The 13,227-nt window shown below is 40.7% G+C and overlaps 1 non-coding gene across 1 annotated transcript; it reads right to left on the bottom strand.

Moving 5' to 3' along the window:
- Positions 1-1,174: 1,174 nt before the first annotated feature.
- On the bottom strand, positions 1,175-1,282 carry LOC112793862 (small nucleolar RNA R71). Its single transcript, XR_003198553.1, has one exon. It is a non-coding gene; the product is annotated as a small nucleolar RNA R71 (small nucleolar RNA).
- Between the last annotated feature and the right edge of the window lie 11,945 nt (positions 1,283-13,227).

The following is a 13,227-nucleotide window of genomic DNA, read 5'->3' as shown; positions in this document are numbered from 1 at the left end:
AAACTTTTTCAAAATCAAATCTTTTTCAAATCATATCTTTTCAATCATATGTTTTCAAAATCAATTTCTTTCTATTTTTAAAAAAATACTTGCTATCAATTAATGATTTGATTCAACATTTCAAGTATGTTGCCTTTTCTGTTGAGAAAGGTTTAATGTTTGAATCATATCTTTTCTTGTTAGCCAAGTTTTTAATTTTCAAAATCAAATCTTTTTAAAATGTTTTTCAAATCATATCTTCTCAATCACATCTTTTTAAAACTAATCATATCTTCTTAACCACATCTTTTTCAAAATAGTTTTCAATCAAATCTTTTTTATTTCTAATTTCAAAATCTTTTTCAAAAATCACTTAATTTCTTTTCCACTTTCATTTTCGAAAATCAATTAGTGTTTTTCAAAAATGTTTTCAAAATCTTTTACTTAATTTTCGAAAATTACTTCCCTTCTTCTCACATCCTTCTATTTATGGACTAACACTGTTCCTTAATGCAAAATTCGAACTCCATCTTCTTTGATAAGTTCGAATTTTCTACTTCTGTCTTCTACTTTTCTTTTCCTCTGACACCTAAAGGAATCTCTATACTGTGACATAGAGGATTCCACATTTTCTTGTTCCCTTCTCTTTCTTATGAGCAGGAGCAAGGACAAAAGCATTCTTGTTGAGGCTGATCCTGAACCTGAAAGGACCGTGAAGAGAAAGCTAAGAGAAGCCAAAGCACAACTCTCTGTAGAGGACCTAACAGAAATCTTCAAAGAAGAAGAACCTATGGCAGCCGAAAACAACAACAATGCCAACAATGCAAGGAAGGTGCTGGGTGACTTTACTGCACCTACTCCCGAATTTTATGGGAGAAGCATCTCTATCCCTGCCATTGGAGCAAACAACTTTGAGCTTAAGCCTCAATTAGTTTCTCTAATGCAACAGAATTGCAAGTTCCATGGACTTCCATTAGAAGATCCTCATCAGTTTTTAGCTGAATTCTTGCAAATCTGTGACACTGTCAAGACTAATGGGGTTGACCCTGAGGTCTACAGACTTATGCTATTCCCTTTTGCTGTAAGAGACAGAGCTAGGACATGGTTGGACTCACAACCTAAAGAAAGCCTGGACTCTTGGGAAAAGCTAGTCAATGCCTTCTTGGCAAAGTTCTTTCCACCTCAAAAATTGAGTAAGCTTAGAGTGGAAGTCCAAACCTTCAGACAGAAGGAAGGAGAATCCCTCTATGAAGCTTGGGAAAGATACAAACAATTAATCAGAAAGTGTCCTTCTGATATGCTTTCTGAATGGAGCATCATAGGTATTTTCTATGATGGTCTCTCTGAACTATCCAAAATGTCTTTGGATAGCTCTGCTGGAGGATCTCTTCATCTGAAGAAGACGCCTACAGAAGCTCAAGAGCTGATTGAAATGGTTGCAAATAACCAATTCATGTACACTTCTGAAAGAAATCCTGTGAACAATGGGACTAGTCAGAAGAAAGGAGTTCTTGAGATTGACACTCTGAATGCCACATTGGCTCAGAACAAAATATTGACTCAACAAGTCAATATGATTTCTCAAAGTCTGTCTGGAATGCAAAATGCACCAAGCAGTACTAAGGAGGCTTCATCTGAGGAAGAAGCTTATGATCCTGAGAACCCTTCAATGGAAGAGGTGAATTACATGGGAGAATCCTATGGAAACACCTATAATCCTTCATGGAGAAATCATCCAAATCTCTCATGGAAGGATCAACAGAGACCTCAACAAGGTTTCAACAATAATAATGGTGGAAGAAACAGGTTTAGCAATAGCAAGCCTTTTCCATCATCTTCTCAGCAACAGACAGAGAGTTCTAAGCAGAATACCACTGACTTAGCAACCATGGTCTCTGATCTAATCAAAACCATTCAAAGTTTCATGACTGAAACAAGGTCCTCCATTAGAAACTTGGAGGCACAAGTGGGTCAGCTGAGCAAGAGAATTACTGAACTCCCTCCTAGTACTCTCCCAAGCAATGCAGAAGAAAATCCAAAAGGAGAGTGCAAGGCCATCAACATGGCCGAATTTTGGGAGGAAGGAGAGGCAGTGAACGCCACTAAGGAAGACCTCAATGGACGTCCACTGGCCTCCAATGAGTTCCCCAATGAGGAACCATGGGAATCTGAGGCTCAAAATGAGACCATAGAGATTCCATTGGACTTACTTCTGCCATTCATGAGCTCTGATGAGTATTCTTCCTCTAAAGAGGATGAGTATGTCACTGAAGAGCAAGTTGCTAAATACCTTGGAGCAATCATGAAGCTAAATGACAAGTTATTTGGAAATGAGACTTGGGAGGATGAACCCCCTTTGCTCATCAAAGAACTGGATGACTTGTCTAGGCAGAAATTACCTCAAAAGAGACAGGATCCTGGGAAGTTTTCAATACCTTGTACCATAGGCACCATGACCTTTAAGAAGGCCTTGTGTGACTTAGGGTCAAGTGTAAACCTCATGCCTCTCTCTGTAATGGAGAAGCTAGGGATCTTTGAGGTACAAGCTGCAAAAATCTCACTAGAGATGGCAGACAACTCAAGAAAACAGGCTTATGGACTTGTAGAGGATGTTCTGGTAAAAGTTGAAGACCATTACATCCCTACTGATTTCATAGTCCTAGAGACTGGGAAGTGCATGGATGAATCCATCATCCTTGGCAGACCCTTCCTAGCCACAGCAAAGGCTGTGATTGATGTTGATAGAGGAGAGTTGATCATTCAAGTGAATGAAGAATCCTTTGTGTTTGAGGCTCAAGGATATCCCTCTGTCACCATGGAGAGGAAGCATGAAGAGCTTCTCTCAAAACAGAGCCAAACAGAACCCCCACAGTCAAACTCTAAGTTTGGTGTTGGGAGGCCACAACCAAACTCTAAATTTGGTGTTGAACCCCCACATTCAAACTCTAAGTTTGGTGTTGGGAGGTTCCAACATGGCTCTGAGCATTTCTGAGGCTCCATGAGAGCCCACTGTCAAGCTACTGACATTAAAGAAGCGCTTGTTGGGAGGTAACTCAATGTTATATTTTGACTATTTTCCTTTGTTATTTTATGTTTTTTGTAGGTTGATGATCATGAGAAGTCACGATTTCAATGAAAAAAGCAAAAACAGAATGAAAAACAGGAAGAAAAATAGCACACCCTGGAGGAAGAACTTACTGGCGTTTAAACGCCAGTAAGGCTAGCTGTTGGGCGTTTAACGCCCAGTCTGGCACCATTCTGGGCGTTTAACGCCAGAAAGAGGCACCAGACTAGCGTTAAACGCCAGAAAAGGGCAAGAAGCTGGCGTTAAACGCCAGAAATGGGCACCAGCCCAGCGTTTAACGCCAGAAATGGCTAAAAACGCATTTTTGCATGCCATTTGGTGCAGGGATGACTTTTCCTTGACACCTCAGGATCTGTGGACCCCACAGGATCCCTACCTACCCCACCACTCTCTCTCTTCTTCACCCATTCACCAATCACCTCAACACCTCTTCCCCAAAAACCCTTCACCTATCAAATCCCATCTTTCTCTTCACCACTCACATCCATCCTTCACAAAACCCCACCTACCTCACCATTCAAATTCAAACCACTTTCCCACCCAAACCCACCCTCAATTAACCAAACCCTACCCTTTCCCCACTCCTATATAAACCCTCCTTCACTCCTTCATTTTCACACAACCTAAACACCACTTCTCCCCCCTTTGGCCGAACACAAAGCCATTCCCTTCTTCCTCATTTCTTCTTCTTCTACTCTCTTCTTTCTTCTTTTGCTCGAGGACGAGCAAACCTTTTAAGTTTGGTGTGGTAAAAGCATTGCTTTTTGTTTTTCCATAACCATTTATGGCATCCAAGGCCGGAGAAACCTCTAGAAAGAGGAAAGGGAAGGCAAAAGCTTCCACCTCCGAGTCATGGGAGATGGAAAGATTCATCTCAAGGGTGCATCAAGACCACTTCTATGAAGTTGTGGCCTTGAAGAAGGTGATCCCCGAGGTCCCTTTTTCACTCAAAAAGAGTGAATATCCGGAGATCCGACATGAGATCCGAAGAAGAGGTTGGGAAGTTCTTACCAACCCCATTCAACAAGTCGGAATCTTAATGGTTCAAGAGTTCTATGCCAATGCATGGATCACCAAGAACCATGATCAAAGTGTGAACCCGGATCCAAAGAATTATCTTACTATGGTTCGGGGGAAATACTTGGATTTTAGTCCGGAAAATGTAAGGTTGGCATTCAACTTGCCCATGATGCAAGGAGATGAACATCCTTACACTAGAAGGGTCAACTTTGATCAAAGGTTGGACCAAGTCCTCACAGTCATATGTGAAGAGGGCGCCCAATGGAAGAGAGATTCAAGAGGGAAGCCGGTTCAATTGAGAAGGCATGACCTCAAACCCGTTGCTAGAGGATGGTTGGAGTTTATCCAACGCTCAATCATTCCCACTAGCAACCGGTCCGAAGTTACTATAGACCGGGCTATCATGATTCATAGCATCATGATTGGAGAAGAAATAGAAGTTCATGAGGTTATAGCTCAAGAACTTTATAAGGTGGCGGACAAGTCCTCTACCTTGGCAAGGTTAGCCTTTCCTCACCTCATTTGTCACCTCTGTTATTCGTTGGATTTGACATAGAGGGAGACATCCCCATTGATGAGGACAAGCCCATCACTAAGAAGAAGATGGAGCACACAAGAGACCCCACTCATCATGAGATCCCTGAGATTCCTCAAGGGATGCACTTTCCTCCACAAAACTATTGGGAGCAACTAAACACCTCCCTAGGAGAATTGAGTTCCAACATGGGACAACTAAGGGTGGAGCATCAAGAACACTCCATCATCCTCCATGAAATTAGAGAAGATCAAAGAATCATGAGAGAGGAACAACAAAGACAAGGAAGAGACATTGAGGAGCTCAAGCACTCCATAGGATCTTCAAGAGGAAGAAAGAGCCGCCATCACTAAGGTGGACCCGTTCTTTAATTCCCTTGTTCTTTATTTTCCTGTTTTTCGAATTTTATGCTTATGTTTATCTATGTTTGTGTCTTGTGATCATTAGTGTCTTAGTGTTTATGCCTTAAAGTTATGAATGTCCTATGAATCCATCACCTTTCTTGAATGAAAAATGTGCTTAAATTGAAAAAGAAAAGAATTGCATGAATTTTGAATTTTATAACAGTTTAATTATCTTGATGTGGTGGCAATACTTTTGTTTTCTGAATGTATGCTTAAACAGTGCATATGTCTTTTGAATTTGTGGTTCATGAATATTGGCTCTTGAAGGAATGATGAAAAAGGAGACATGTTACTGAGGATCTGAAAAATCATTAAAATGATTCTTGAAGCAAGAAAAAGTAGTGATTCAAAAAAAAAAGAAAGAAAAAGAAAGAAAAAGAAAGAAAAAGAAAGAAAAAGAAAGAAATAAAGTTGTGATCCAAGGCAATAAGAGTGTGCTTAAGAACCCTGGACACCTCTAATTGGGGACTCTAGCAAAGCTGAGTCACAATCTGAAAAGGTTCACCCAATTATGTGTCTGTGGCATGTATGTATCCGGTGGTAATACTGGAAGACAGAGTGCTTTGGGCCACGGCCAAGACTCAATAAGTAGCTGTGTTCAAGAATCATCATACTTAACTAGGAGAATCAATAACATTATCTGGATTCTGAGTTCCTAAAGAAGCCAATCATTCTGAATTTCAAAGGATAGAGTGAGATGCCAAAACTGTTCAGAGGCAAAAAGCTAAAAGCCCCGCTCATCTAATTAATACTGATCTTCATAGATGTTTTTGGAATTCATTGCATATTCTCTTCTTTTTTATCTTATTTGATTTTCAGTTGCTTGGGGACAAGCAACAATTTAAGTTTGGTGTTGTGATGAGCGGATAATTTGTACGCTTTTTGGCATTGTTTTTAGTATGTTTTTAGTATGATCTAGTTAGTTTTTAGTATATTTTTATTAGTTTTTAGTTAAAATTCACTTTTCTGGACTTTACTATGAGTTTGTGTGTTTTTCTGTGATTTTAGGTATTTTCTGGCTGAAATTGAGGGACCTGAGCAAAAATCTGATTCAGAGACTAAAAAGGACTGCAGATGCTGTTGGATTCTGACCTCCCTGCACTCGAAGTGGATTTTCTGGAGCTACAGAAGCCCAATCGGCGCGCTCTCAATGGCGTTGGAAAGTAGACATCCTGGGCTTTCCAGCAATATATGATAGTCCATACTTTGCCCAAGATTTGATGGCCCAAACCGGCGTTCAAAGTCACCCTCAGGAATTCCAGCGTTAAACGCCAGAACTGGCACAAGAATGGGAGTTAAACGCCCAAACTGGCACCAAAGCTGGCGTTTAACTCCAAGAGGAGTCTCTACACGAAAATGCTTCAATGCTCAGCCCAAGCACACACCAAGTGGGCCCGAAAGTGGATTTTTATGTCATTTACTCATCTCTGTAAACCTTAGGCTACTAGTTCTCTATAAGTAGGAACTTTTACTATTGTATCTTGGGATCTTTGGATCATTTTAGATCTTTTGATCATCTTTGGACATCTAGTTCTTAGATCATTGGGAGGCTGGCCATTCGGCCATGCCTAAACCTTGTTCTTATGTATTTTCAACGGTGGAGTTTCTACACACCATAGATTAAGGTGTGGAGCTCTGCTGTACCTCGAGTATTAATGCAATTACTATTGTTCTTCTATTCAATTCCGCTTGTTCTTGTTCTAAGATATCACTTGTTCTTCAACTTGATGAATGTGATGATCCGTGACACTCATCATCATTCTCACCTATGAACGTGTGACTGACAACCACCTCCGTTCTACCTTCGATTGGGTGAATATCTCTTGGATTCCTGATACACGATGCATGGTTGATCGCCTGACAACCGAGTGCTCGCCTGACAAACGAGCCAGCCATTCCGTGAGATCAGAGTCTTCGTGGTATAGGCTAGAACTGATGGTGGCATTCAAGAGAATCCGGAAGGTCTAACTTTGTCTGTGGTATTCTGAGTAGGATTCAATGATTGAATGACTGTGACGTGCTTCAAACTCCTGAAGGCGGGGCGTTAGTGACAGACGCAAAAGAATCACTGGATTCTATTCCAGCCTGATCGAGAACCGACAGATGGATAGCCGTGCCGTGACAGGGTGCGTTGAACATTTCCACTGAGAGGATGGGAGGTAGCCACTGACAACGGTGAAACCCTTGCTTGAGCTTGCCATGGAAAGGAGTAAGAAGGATTGGATGAAGATAGTAGGAAAGCAGAGAGACGGAAGGGAAGGCATCTTCATACGCTTATCTGAAATTCCTACCAATGAATTACATAAGTATCTCTATCTTTATCTTTATGTTTTATTCATCACTCATAACCATTTGACTTTGCCTAACTAAGATTTACAAGGTGACCATAGCTTGCTTCATACCAACAATCTCTGTGGGATCGACCCTTACTCGCGTAAGGTTTATTACTTGGACGACCCAGTACACTTGCTGGTTAGTTGTGCAAAGTTGTAGTGATCACAATTTCGTCCACCAACAAGCAAGCTTTAAGTTTGGTGTTGTGATGCCAGGGCATCTAGGCCAGTTTCACTGACATTTTCTTTACTATTTTAAGGTAGTTTCATGCATTTTCTTAGTGAATAAGGCAAGTTTTGGATGAAAATAAACTTACACCTTGATTCAAGCAACTATTGTGAATTTCACATGATTTCATGAGGATTTTGCTATAATTGAATGATAAATTGATGATGCATAATCTCATGACTTTGGCTAGAACTTTGATGCACTTTATTTGCTTGATTTCAGGACAAAAGAAACAAGGAAGAACCACATTAGTACTCACGTTAATCTAGTTAACGTCACCACTAACGTGGAATGGTAAATAGCTTGCAACGTTAAGGAGAAAAGTGATCACCAATAACGCTCGCGAAGCCATCATAAGCCCACGTTAACGTGGCAATTAATGTGGAGACAAAAGAAAGCTCCAATGCTAGTGGTAAATGTGAACACCACTAACGTTCCAAGAATTGGCAATGAGCCCGTTAAGAGTCACGTTAACTTAGTTAACGTAAACTCTAACGTGGAAGAGAGGAACAATGCCAACTTTAGTGACACTCACCTTTGTCACTAACGTTTGATCAACTAGCATTGCCCACGTTAGTGGTCACGTTAAGACCACTAACGTGAAAGTTAATGTAGAGCTGAGATTGATGAGCCAACGTTAGTGACACTCATATTTGTCACTAACGTTGGAAGATGGCATTACTACCACATTAGTGGCCATGTTAACTTAGTTAACGTGAGCTCGAACGTGGAGAGTAGGGGCACTTTGAGCGTTAGTGACAAAGGTAAGTGTCACTAACGCTCTCGAAGGTGAGGCATAACCACATTAAGAGCCACGTTAGTTACACTAACGTGAACTCTAACGTAGGGACAAAGGGTTATAAGCCAACGTTATTGGGAAAGGTGAGTCCCAATAACGCTAGTGAAGATTTACAAGGCAACGTTAGTGGTCACGTTAGTGCCACTGACGTTGGAGTTAACGTAGGCTATATGGGGTTGGAATGTTAGTGAAAATTGTGATTGCCACTAATGTTCTCGAACCCACAATGTCACTTAACATTAACTTCACTAACGCCTATGCCTAATTCATACTTCTCTGCAAGCTGGGCCCACTAAAGATTGGAACTACTTCAACTCAAGATCCAAAGCCCACATCCAAGACCTGAATAACTCACTAGAAGATCAAGAGGAGTAGTATATATAGCAGTAGTTTTGAACTATAGAGAAGCTTGGCACTTTGGAGAATTACTCTTTGTATATTTACTTTTCTGCACTTTTAGCTGGGATGTATTATTTTCTGCCATTTTTCATTTCTAGAGCTATGAACAACTATTCCCCTTTCATTGGGTTAGGGAACTCTGTTGTAATTTGATAGATCAATTATAGTTTTCATTCTCTTCTTCATTCTTCTCTTTTGATTTACTAGAAAGCTTTCGATCTTAATTCAATTGGTTAGTTGTCTTGGAAAAGAAACTCTCCATAATTGGATCTCCTCTGAGCCTTAGAAAAGGGATGAGGAGATCATGCTAGAAATGCTTTTCCATGTTGGACCAAATTGGGGTCTGGGCAGATATAGTGACATGTAATCCTCCCAACACTTTGATTTGGAAATACATATGGTATAATCAGTGACCATACTTCATCTCTTCCCATGAGCAATTAAATCAAGGAATTGGGCAATTGTTCAAGCTTAGAGAGATTGGATTACCAAGGAATTGGAATCTAATCACCTAAGATTGCCAAGGAGATCAATAGATGCATTGATTGAGGAAGAGATGAAAATGAACTTGATCCGGAGAATACAACATCTCCTGAGCCCAAAGAATTCCCCATTTCTGATCTTACCCATTCTCTTTATTTTCTGTCATTTATTTTCATGCTCATTACCCCAAATCCCCATTTAAGATTCTGTACTTTATTTTCTGCTATTTACTTTTTTGTCATTTAATTTTCTGCAATTCTCAAACTACACTCAGTTTAGTTCAACTAGCATACTCTTCCAACTAAAGTTGCTTGACCAATCAATCCCTGTGGGATTCAACCTCACTCTATTGTGAGTTTTTACTTGACGACAAATTTGGTATACTTGCCGAAGGGAAATTTGTTGAGAGACAAGTTTTCGTGCATCACTTCCCTTTTCCTTTTCTAGAGGTTTCTCCGACCTTAGGTGCCATAAGTTGTTATGGAAAAACAAAAAAGCTATGCTTTTGCCACGCCAAACTTATAATATTGCTCGCCCTCGAGCAAAGGAAAAAAAAGAGAAGAAGAAGAAGAAGAAGAGGATACGGAGGAAAGGGAGAGTTGTGTGGTTTCGGCTAAGGTGAAGAAGAGAGGGTTGTGGTGTGTGAAAATGAAGAAGGATAGAGGGGTTTATATAGTGAAGGGAGAGAAAGTAGGTTCAGCCATTTAGGGTGGGTTTGGGTGGGAAGGATGGATGGATGTGAGTGGTGAAGAGGTGATGGGGAAGAGAGATTGACGTGATTGGTGAAGAAGAGAGAAGGTGAGTTGAGGTAGGTGGGGATCCTGTGGGATCCACAGATCCTGAGGTGTCAAGGATTTATCATCCCTGCACCAATTAGGCGTGTAAAATGCCCTCTGCATGCAATCCTGGCATTTAACTCCAGATTGATGCTTATTTCTGGCATTAAACGCCAGTTCTATGCTTGTTTTGGGCGTTCAACGCCAGTCTGCAGCATGTTTCTGGCGTTGAACGCCAGTTCCATGCTTGATTTTGGCGTTTAATGCCGGCTTCCCTCAGTGTGCAATCCTGGCATTTAAACGCCAGAATGCTGCTTGTTTCTGGCGTTCAACGCCAGAAAGATGAGCTGTTCTGGCGTTGAACGCCAGAAAGATGCTCCTTACTGGCGTTTAAACGCCAGTAAGCTCTTCCTCCAAGGTGTGCTGTTTCTTCTGCTATTTTTGATTTTGTTTTTAATTTTAGTATTTGTTTTGTGACTCTACATGATCATGAACCTAATAAAACATAAAAGATAAAATAAAATAAAAATAAAATTAGATAAATAAAAATTAGGTTGCCTCCCAATAAGCGCTTCTTTAATGTCACTAGCTTAACAGTATGCTCCCATGGAGCTTCACAGGTGATCAGGTCAATATTGTGGACTCCTAACACCAAACTTAGAGTTTGAATGTGGGGGTTTAACACCAAACTTAGAGTTTGGTTGTGGCCTCCCAACACCAAACATAGAGTTTGATTATGGGGGCTTTGTTTGACTCTGTATTGAGAGAAACGTTTCATGCTTCCTCTCCATGGTTACAGAGGAATATCCGTGAGCTTTAAACACAAGGTAGTCCCCATTCAATTGAAGGAGTAATTCTCCTCTGTTAACATCAATCACAGCTCCTGCTGTGGCTAGGAAGGGTCTTCCAAGGATGATGCATTCATCCTCTTCCTTCCTAGTGTCTAAGATTATGAAATCAGCAGGAATGTAAAGGCCTTTAACCTTTACTAACACGTCCTCTATGATGGTGTTTTTGTGGAAAAACGAATTTCCAACACACATATCCAACCGGCAAGTATATCGGGTCGCATCAAGTAGTAATAACTCACAAGAGTGAGGTCGATCCCACAGGGATTGATGGATCAAGCAACTTTAGTGGGTGATTAGTTTAGTCAAGCTAACATTGAAGTGAATTGTGTGAAGTTGATCAACAGAAAGTAAATTTGCAAGGAATTTAAAAGATGCAGAAAATAAAATTGCAGGAAACTTAAAGAACAAGAAAGTAAAAGAGCTGAAACTTAAATTGCACGAAATGTAAATTGCATTAAATGTAAAGGGGATTGGGTGCAGGAAAATTAAAATTCAACAAGAAAATGTAAAGAGCAATCAAGTAGAGGAGTAAAAGATGAAACAAGTGCAGCAGATTTAAACAGAAATGGAAAATTACTTGAAGAAGCAACACAGAATGTAACTCAGCTCAATTGTGAAATTTAAAGAGACAAGATCTCAGGGAATCGATGAGACTAGAAAACAAGTCTAGATCTCAATTCCTTCCTTGATCAAAGTAGAAAGCAGATTGAAGAAGAAAGAAAGATAGAAGCAGTAAATGAGAACGTAGATTCAACTTTCAATTCTTAGAAATTATGCAGAAGATGAACAAAGATGGATTTCAGATTAAAGGTTGAAACAGAATTCCTCCAACCTCAACCCAAAATTTCAAAATAGAAATGAAAACTAAGAGAGAGAGCTCTCAAATCCTAATACTCCCTAGTGGAGCTAGCCTTCCTCCAATCGAGCTCCCCCGTTGATGCCTTTATATAGGCTTTTCAAAGTGAAAATGAAAATGAAATTAAAACAAATTACAATTAAAATAAAAATCCTAATCTAATTTATCCATGTGCCTTTGAGTGATGATGTGGGCTTTGCTTGCTTTGGATTTGAGGAGAGATGGGTCTTGGATGGCCTTGGTTCAATTGGTGAAGATTTGAGTTCAAAGGGAATTCGAATTGAATTTTGGCCCATGGGTGTTCCCAGGAGGCTGCCCTGCTCTTGTGGAGGGCAGAGCAGGAAAGTTGTGTGAGGAATCATGTCGTGTGCCAAGTGTGGGAGAGACCTTCAGAATGCTGCCCTGCCCTTGTGGAGGGCAGGGCAATGTTGCTTTGGTGCGCCTTGCCTCCCTGCCCGTGCGTCCAAGCTGTTGGCCGAAGCTCCCTTGCTGCGCATCAATTGTGCGTGCTGGCCGTGCCAAGGATGTGCGTGCCATGCACCACGGAATGCTGCCCTGCCCTCATTGTGGGCAGCGCAAGCTTTCCTTGGGGAGTGCCAAGTTCGAATCCCATGGAGTGCATTGCTTGGCTTTTTCTTCTTGGCACCTAATTCACGCCTAAGGCTTGGCTTCCTAGAGGTCTTGTGTTCGAAACTTGGTGGAGGAAGTTGTTGCAATTTTTCCTTGAATTTTCATGAAGAGAACATGACATTGCCCTCCAAGAGGGCATTCTGCTCTCCTTGTGGGCAGACTTCCTTGGTTTCCTTGTGTCTCCCTCTTTGAGCCTTGATGGAAGCATTTTGGTTTATTTTCGCTTGTTTTTGGCCCTTAAAGATGCCTTTCGTTCCTGCCTTAGTTGTACGCCAAATATGGATTGCTATATATCGTTGGAAAGCTCTGAATGTCAGCTTTCCAATGCAACTGGAAGCACATCAATCGGACTTTAGTAGCTCAAGTTATAGCCCTTTGAAGTAGGCATGGTCATGTTGTGAGCGGCCAGATTTTAACTAAGCGAAAATTTGCTCCAACCTCACTTTGTTTCATCATGATTCTGCCCTGCCCTTGCCAAGGGCAGGGCAGTGTGCGTGCTGGTTGTTTTCTTCTTTAATTTGGTCATGGGCCACGCTTTTAAAAGCGTGGCCTAAACCTCCAAAGTGTGCTCCAACTTCAAAGTGTGCTCCAAAGCTCTTTTTTTCCTCTTTTTTTGTGCTTCTTTGCTTCTTTTTCTTCTTATTTCCTACAAGATTTATAAAATTAAAAGATCAAGGAAATCTTCCAATTAAGCACAAAAGAATGCAATATTTAAGCACTAATCATCAATTTCTTGTATGAAAAAGCATAGAAAAATAGGTATATGATGACATGTCATCACAACACCAAACTTAAACCTTGCTTGTCCCCAAGCAAGAAAAGAATCATGCAATAGAAATTGACAATCC

The sequence above is a fragment of the Arachis hypogaea genome, chromosome 3, assembly GCF_003086295.3.
Source record: "Arachis hypogaea cultivar Tifrunner chromosome 3, arahy.Tifrunner.gnm2.J5K5, whole genome shotgun sequence".
NCBI classification, from domain to species: Eukaryota; Viridiplantae; Streptophyta; class Magnoliopsida; order Fabales; family Fabaceae; genus Arachis; species Arachis hypogaea.
Note: the sequence above shows the minus strand (reverse complement) of the source record. Positions and strands in the feature narration are given on the sequence as shown.